This window comes from Hippocampus comes, unplaced genomic scaffold (assembly GCF_001891065.2).
Source record: "Hippocampus comes isolate QL1 unplaced genomic scaffold, H_comes_QL1_v1.1 scaffold73, whole genome shotgun sequence".
NCBI classification, from domain to species: Eukaryota; Metazoa; Chordata; class Actinopteri; order Syngnathiformes; family Syngnathidae; genus Hippocampus; species Hippocampus comes.
In genome coordinates this window covers 153,239-161,888 of record NW_017806238.1, presented here as the reverse complement: position 1 = coordinate 161,888, position 8,650 = coordinate 153,239, and the positions used below count along the sequence as shown (strand labels likewise).

Below are 8,650 nucleotides of genomic sequence, written 5' to 3'. Positions count from 1 at the left end.
GTTATTGTCTGGTAGTCGTCAGCTCTCAGCATGTTGAAGTTGAGCCCGGTGAATTGGAGTACTGGTGCGGGGGTGGACGATGAGTTTGTCGTGCCTCAGGTAGGCAATTTCCCCTCTTTCACGTGCCGTTTTTAGAAGTGTATTAAAAGAGGTAAAAAAAACAAACAAAACTTAATAAACTCTGAATACAATAGAACAAATCTGAATAAAATATCTAATCAATTGCATTTTAATACATTTTTGAAATGATAAGGAGACTTTATGGACACTCTGTATAATTTACTTTTTTTCGATTTTTATTTTGAAATTGGACATCGCAGCTGATTATGTAACGCCCAGTTTCTAGAGAAGGAAGCGATTGCGCGGAGGCTGGCCCGATTGCAGAGGCACCACCAACCCAGCACAGACAAGTTCAAGTTCCACTTTGGGAATCCTCAAAAAAAAAGAGCAAGGTAAAGACTTCGCAGCCCTAACTAATATTCACACACGTATGTTTCATGAGCCTTTTTGACTTGTTTTTATTGCGTGGACAGAAAAAAAGAAACGTATTTTCACACTGTTACAAATTAATCAACCATCTTCAATTAGCCTTTACAAATGAGACACTCTGAAACGTATTTTCATTTTGTTGAATGAAATGAATGTCAATATTTCGCGGTAGCAATCGTCACTTACATATATGACGTCTTTTTTTTTCGCCCGTCCAATGTGTTGTCCGATTTTTTTTTTTTTTTTTTTTTGCATGCGCAATCGTACAGGTTAGGCATTGCCGGGACGTTTGTGTCTGCATCGCCGTTCGTGTTCCGCAAAAACAATTTTACGTGGAGTTGTGAAACAAGATTCCGATAAACACCTTTTGTTCCGCTGTCATGTTTAGAAAGTGCAAACGGTTGACGTTTTTCCTCAGTAAATGCGTGTGCGCCTCAAATGAGAAAGTCATGCAGGTGCTGTTCGGATGGAAGTACAATTTATTGATGATACTGATCCAAATTAGGATTGACAGTTTTGACCGAGGTCGGCGCTCTGTGGCGTGAATAGAATGCAAGAAGCTTGTAAAAACCCTTAAAACGAACTCTGACGTGAAAAAAAAAACCTTTGAAGAATGGACTCATACTTAATTACTCTAAAGATTATATTACATACGTCAGTTTATTCTTCGCGTCCACAGCTAAATCAATTATTGAAACATGCATAGGTTAAACCAATGGTGAACACATTGCAAGGGGGTACGTGGAAACATTTAATAGTATAACTCCAGGATGATCTTTTTTTTCCCCCCTCCCGTTATTTTATACACCTGTCAATAAAATGGGGTGGGTGCACTTCAACTTGTGATACTGGCGTCCCCTGGTGGTCTGAATGTGTAATTACGGAGTCTCTCTCACACACACACACACACACACACACACACGCACACACACACACACACACACACACACACACACACACACACACACACACACACACACACACACACACACACACACGCACGCACGCACACACACGCACACGAGTCTCCAGACATGCATTTGAAAATTGCCTTTCGTGAGTTATGAGCGGCAAGGACGGGAGGAAAAGTCACATGTCAGAATACAGCCAATCCAGACGCTCAGTGTTTACCACGTGTTTACACGTTCAAATCGATGTAATCGCCGATGTATGGGTCGCATATGTGACTCGAGGTTTCACATTTGGAGATTCTGGTTACGTAAGTCAGTCACGCTTTTGTAGGTTCATGTTAAACATTTGGTTACACACACACACACATACACACACACACACACACACACACTCACACACACACACACGCACACGCACAAGCACACACACGTGGGCGCGCGTGACTGCAATTGATGAACAGGTTATCAGACGGTGGTGGCAAAAGTTTACATGATGATGTGGTGACTTAAATGAAGATTATGGATCAAAGTCTAAGAGGCAAAGAAGCCATCTGGTGCCCAGTTTAATAAAAGAAGAGGCCAAAGTGGACCAAAGAAAAAGGTATGCAGATTTCTCTTCAGTGACTTCATGACAGTATGGAATATAGGTTATCGATTAGCTCTTTGCTAAAATATTGCTAAGCCACAGAAGACGACTGTAATTAGGTACTGTATTTAGTTTTATTTGGCATTTAGTTTTGCTGAACTAGCAGCGATTAGAATGGAGGCATCATGTCATGCTATTCTTTTGACCCATTGACAACCTAGCCTAGTTTGTACTGTATTTGCAACACAAGTGCAAAGTCACACAGATGGTTCATTTGCGATCGCTTTTGAAAAAGAATTCGTAGGGAACTGTCGAGGTTAATTAATGTTAAAAGGTGCACCGTGGTCATTTTAATTGTATTTAATAAATACCTGCTGCCTTTCCTTTTCCCAGGAATGAGTTGGATGGAAGAAGGTCATCTTTTATTGATCTTGTTTTTTCTTTGCTGTAGTTTTTGTATCCAAGATTATCTTTAATAAAATATTACAAATAACAGAATATATATTGTCGTGTTTGTAGCGGGGTTGGGGTTAAGTACTTGCTTTGCGTGTGTGTGTGTGTGTGTGCCCGCGTGTGTGCATGCATATCTACCCATGATGGTCACTGAATCTTATGTCCCAGTGTGCAAAAAAACCCCCAAAACAAACAAAAAAAAACAACCAAAAAAGTATAGTTGTATGAGACTGGTGGAGCTTAACTTGGGTGTTGAGTGTCCAACAAAGCCCCCTGACCTTTGAAATGCCGGTGTAGTGGAAAATAAATATAAATTGTGATTAGCTGGCAACCGGTTCGGGGTGTCCCCCGCCTGGGATAGACAGCTGGGTTAGACTCCAGCACGCCCCGCGACCCTCGTGAGGATGAAGTGGATCAGAAAATGAATGGACGGATGGACGACAAACCGTTGTCATGCTTTCTTTTAAAAGAGGAAAATTATATTAGCTTGCATGTAAAATTTTTATCAAATTTTTAGGGAGAAATCTGTACTCTACTACTAGTTCTCCCAAGACACCTTTTTTTTAACTCAGCAATAAAGCCATGCCTTCCCTCCTTCCCGTGTCCTGGTGGGAGTCGGAGGAGGAACCAGAGATAATGTGTCCATTCAACATGGTTGTACTTCGTACATTCATTGCTAGTAATGTTCAAAATTGGGCATCAGTCGGCATTAAATTCAACGCGGACATCTTTGCTCACATCAGCCTCTGAAAATATTCGAATGATCGCCCAAATATTCGGGATTTTACGGTGTTCTCTTCATCGAGGCACTCACTAAAAAGCTGATGTCACTTCACGAGAGACGCGCCTATAAAATACAAAACACATGACGTGTCTTGCCATATTACACAATGCCACGCTTTGAAAAATGTGTAGCATTGTCACATGGAAACCTTGCCGTATTTATCGCGTGTGATAAGTAACTCAACATTAGTATTTCACAACACAAAAATAGTTACTATGACAAAATAATAAGAATAAAAACTTTTACTTTTCGAAATCCGTGGCTCAAAATGGAGTAAGCATCTTGGTGGGCAGGCACCAAGAGACATACATCACAGCCAGCTTTCTTAACCGGCTGAATTGATTGATCGTGTAACAGGTGTCCGTAGGTACTTTGTTACGTTCTCTGACTGTACACCGTTGCTTTAAAAATACTGTTGAGATGAAAAAAGGTTTTGCTGTCAATATCCTATTCAGAAAATACAATTTTTGGCTCCACTCCAGCCGTTTTTTTACCTCTCAACACCACATACTTAACCCGGTTGGGGACGATTAAAGGGACGGATGAAAACCACTTCCGTCCTTGCTTAGCTCTTCCTTTTTATAAAACGTCTCATCTTCCGTCCTCCATCCCAAAAATGGGCGCCCATCCGGGACAGGACGGGACGGACCGTTTCGTCCCAGGGACGGAATACCCATCTCTGAAAATAAACATCGCTGACACCTCACCGATGACATTTTACAATTGTGTGTGAAAATCAAATTGGCGTCTTATTGCCATTATGGGCCGCCATTATTCACTTGGGTTCAGGAGCAAATCTCAACATTCACAAAGTAATATAAATGTTATTCATTGGCTATTATTTTCCAAATGTAGGTTTTACCTTGTCACATTTTTAATTCAATTTGACAGAAGGTGTGATAAAATGATGACGGAATACAGAAGCAGAGGCATTTTTGGTTTGTTGCTGGTTTAAAATTGAAATGTGGCTTTAATTTAACCATTATGAGGGGCATTAAAATAGCCAGTGGCTTTTTTATTCCACTCCGCCCCGCAACCCTCAGGTTTACAATATTTTTGTTACGTGCCGAAATTAATTTTTCTGTGTTCTCTGTTGCAGTTGGTTGTTTTTATAAAACAACACACGAAGTTGCATCCACGTACAAGTAAAACAACCAAATTAAAAAACAGAATCTACAGTGTTCTCCACACTATAGATCTGGGATGGCCAACTGAAATGCGTCACATCGATTGATGAAGAAGATTGAATTTTCATGTCATATTAATGTTGGATCGACATCAGATGCCCATTGGGATGTTTAGTGTGGCTTGATTAAACAGAGCAATTCCTCCTGGCTACTAATACTTGTTTAGCTTTCTTTGTTTGTTGTCAAACACCTCGAAGTGAGGTACAAATACCACCTGATAAGGCCGGTCAATATTTGTGTCAACGCACACGCACGGACAAAATGGTGAGGAGCTATAACTGTCAAGTAGTAACACAAAGAACATCTATGAAGATTTACAAAAAGAAGGCATCGCCTTATTCGCTGCTAAGGAAATTGGCTTGGATGGATAGGATAGTATTGTTAACTTAATATTTTGTTACACAATAATGACGCTTCCATACTCGCCAAGACGTATTTTTGATCCACTCCTTGTGAGTAAACAGCTTGTGAGTAAAATGATCAGGATCACTATCAGGCTTCGATAGAGCTTGCTGATGAGCTGATTTAAAAAGAAATTATTTTAGAATTTTTTTTAAATACATGCTAACTGTGTCGAGCAAAAAAAGAAAGTGGTTGGACAAATATGTACAACATGAATTCATATGCATCATGGAACGCGATGGGACTCAGCGTTCTATCTGCATGATTTGTCATGCCAAGTTGAGTAACTTAAAACTGAACACTTCTTCAATCATACTTTTGTTTCACTAATGAAAGGTTCGGTGAATGCGCATATGAACTGGTTGAGTTTGGTACCTCCAACAAGGTTAAGACCCACTGATCCAGAGGAACATAAACAAGACAACAATGACCAACATGGGGAGACAGAACGGGGTAGCCTGGCGGCTCGCCATTAAGTGTCCTGATGTCGTAGATGTGAAAAGAAAAACAATAGGGAAGAGAAGCGGGGGGGGGGGGAACGACATTTAATTAAAATTTTATTGTTTGCGTTTAAATTTTAGAATGGTCTGGTTCCTATATAAATGCTGTTTGTATGCCCCAGGAAAAGCCTTGCAGTAATGTGACCAACTGTTGTTAATAACCTGCACCCTAAAATTTGGAACGAGCTTCCTCTGCCTCATTCACTGAATGTTTGAAGTCACTTTTCAAAACACATTCATTTGCGCCGGCGTTCAACACGAGCTGAGCTCGATATTTGCATCCTATTTGTTTTCAATTTGCATCTTACTCTATTGTTTCTTTTCTATTGTTTTTAATATGTATTTTTCTCTCTGGCTATTGTGCTACGTTCATCGTTTTATTTTCATATGCACAGCACTTAGAGCAGTGTTTACTCGTTTTAAATGTGCTATGTCAACCTTGACCTTGACATGGCAGTACTTGTACCATGTTTGGTCTTAACTGACTTCATGCAATCTAGGTGCGGAAGTCCAGTGCATTATTTGTCATTTGTCAGTGGCTTGGGCACCCGTTAGTCTTTTTTTTTGTTTTAAGCCAAACCAAACTGTCATCGTCAGTCGGTCAGTCCCTCATGTCATTTTAACTGCGATACAGTAATCCCTCGTTTATCGCGGTTAATGGGGACCAAAACCACCCGCGATAAACGAAAATCCGCGAAGTAGCGTCCAATTAACATAAACAGGTAACCGCAAACGGTCCGCGAGAAGCTGCAAAACAACAGCGAGTCACATAGAGCAACATATACAGTACTGTACTCCATGTATATTTAATTAAAAAAACAAAAACATTTTTTTAATTTTTTAAAATTTTTGTAAAAAAAAAAAGTTTTTTGTTTTATATGTTTGAAAAAATCTGCAATGCACTGAACCCGCGATAAACGAACCGCGGAGTCGCGAGGGATCACTGTGCTGTCATTGCTTCCGTCAGTAAATTTCACCGATCCGCTAGGCCATCTATGGACATAGTCCAACAGCTCTGAATTTGATTAGAATGGCAAATGGTGTACACTGTATGTCATACAGTTGCGCATATAGATGACAAATCGATTTCCCGGTTTAAGGCAGCCACCTGCCATCAAAACAAATTACAAGACGAATACACTGCATACGGCACATTTTTTTTGTGTCTTAGAACAATGTGGAACCATGTTCACAATGTCATATGTACCATGGATGAAATCGCGCGACAGTGATTCCGCGAGTGGCACGCAAAGATTGCTGACAGCGCTCATTCATTCTGGAGAGCTCGCTCTCATTCACTTCGATTCAATGACTCGTCATCCTCAATTTGCATCGTCTGAAGCCCTCCGGCGGCCGCCCAAAACTGTCATCCTGATGGCCACGATTGGTTGGGCCGGTGGAATCCGATCCAAGTCGCTCGCATACTCCTGCTCCTGCCCATAAATGCTCAGCGTCACCGTCTTCTTCTTGGCTCTTTGGCAGGTCGCAGCTCTTTGGTGCATAACGCCACCTCCTGTACAAGAAGGGAAAACTGTTTTCATATAGTCAATGGAAGCAACCCTGCTTGTATTCAGCCCCGCGAACAAACATACGCGACAGGTGGATTGCGTTTCTGTCAGTTGTCAGCAAAACGGGCGTCCGTCTGTGACGCGCTGAGAGGTCCGTATGTACTTAACCCGGGAAGTAATCATGACATAGACCAGGGGTCGGCAACCCAAAATGTTGAAAGAGCCATATAGGACAAAAAAAAAAAAAACAAAAAACAAATATGTCTGGAGCCGCAAAAAAATAAAAGCCTTCCATAAAACTTACAATGAAGGAAACATGCTGTATGTATGTAGGAGACTGGACTGTCTCAGAATTGTTTGTTATTTGTTCCTATGTTGTGTGTTCACAAACGCCCCCATAGAATTTATTTTGTGATTTCCTCGCTTGATTTTTTTGTTTTGGTGTATTATTTTTTCTTTTCTTAGTGTCAGTGAAGTTTGGACTCTCTTCTTTCAGCAGAAAAAAAAATTGTTTCTGTCTTTTTCCATTCTTCAGCAATCGGCATTACAAAATGACCAAGTTTCATGGAAATGGCGATTCCTGGGCAAAAAACGGAGAAAAAGAGCTTTTTGTAAAAGCATGCCTTTCAATCACGTGAGGCACCACTGCCACCTACTGGTGGATTTTTTAAATGATTTACAATGCAAACGTCTTATTCTCATTCACAGATTGCCCGATCCTCTCTATGAGCAAAAAAAAAAGACTTTGACGTACAAGTACGTCCTTGGTAGGCGGGGCCTAATTTTAAAAAGACGTACAAGTACATCTTGTGGAATGAAAGATTTAAGTATGGAAAAAAATGGATGTGCAGACATGCAAAAATACCTGCTCTTAATATACTGTTTTTCATTCAAAATTAAAAATAAATATATATATATATATATTTTTTTTTTTTTTGCGCAAATGGCTCTCTTGCATAAAATTTACCATTCAAAGATTTCACAAAACTGCAGAACAAGAAACCAACATGAAGTCATACTTGTTTTGTACATTGTTGCACCTCACTCAAAAATGTAATATTATTGCGGTACGATGTTTATCCTGCCAATTGTGCAAAAAATGATTCAGCCTCGTCACATTGCAATATGCTGCTGTATAAGACCCGGTGTAAGCACAATGAAGACATGTCTGCCATCTACTGGTGATTGGTAATATTACAACTTTCGACTGCGGATTTTCAAATTTGCTGATTTGTTGTTGGGTTTTTTTTCTCCAATATTTTTTTATTTGGGGCTTTTTCCCAGGATTCCCCCCCGCCCCCACCCTCGCTCAGCCCACAATTTCTCCCTTTTTTTATGAAACCGTATATTCACACAACAGCCCAAAGACATTGACTGAGAAGGACAAGGACTGGGCAGATGAACTGAACAGTTTTTTCAACCGATTCGACAAGACGTCTGTCCCTTCCCCCAACCACCAGCTGCACCCACTCTCACTGACGACTTCTTCTCCTCCCCCTCCTCTTTTGACCTGCTCACAACCACTCAGTCTGTCACCTGGTTCCTGCCTGTCCGTCACAACAGAACAGGTGAGGAACCAACTGAGGAAGATGAATGTGAGGAAGGCAGCAGGTCCAGACAAAATCAGTTCCCGGCTCCTCAGGACCTGCTCTGACCAGCTGTGTGACATTGTCCAGCATTTGTAACCTTATCCTGAAGCTTTGCATACCTCCACTACTGTGGAAACCTTCGTGCCTGGTTCCAGTGCCCAAGAACCCCCACCCTAAGGAGCTGAACAGCTACAGACCGGTGGCGCTGACGTCTCACCTGATGAAGACGCTGGAGAGACTC

The 8,650-nt window shown here is 41.0% G+C and overlaps 1 protein-coding gene across 2 annotated transcripts in view; it reads left to right on the top strand.

The window, feature by feature from the left end:
• Positions 1-360: 360 nt before the first annotated feature.
• The window catches only part of asns (asparagine synthetase), a 29,911-nt gene continuing 21,621 nt past the window's right edge, over positions 361-8,650 (top strand). The window contains exon 1 of one of the 2 annotated variants that reach the window (XM_019857329.1): positions 361-452. The gene's annotated coding sequence lies outside the window, so the exon portion shown is untranslated. Of the gene's footprint in view, positions 453-1,868; positions 2,002-8,650 lie in introns of those variants that run through there. The other variant, XM_019857330.1, reaches the window with a different exon arrangement.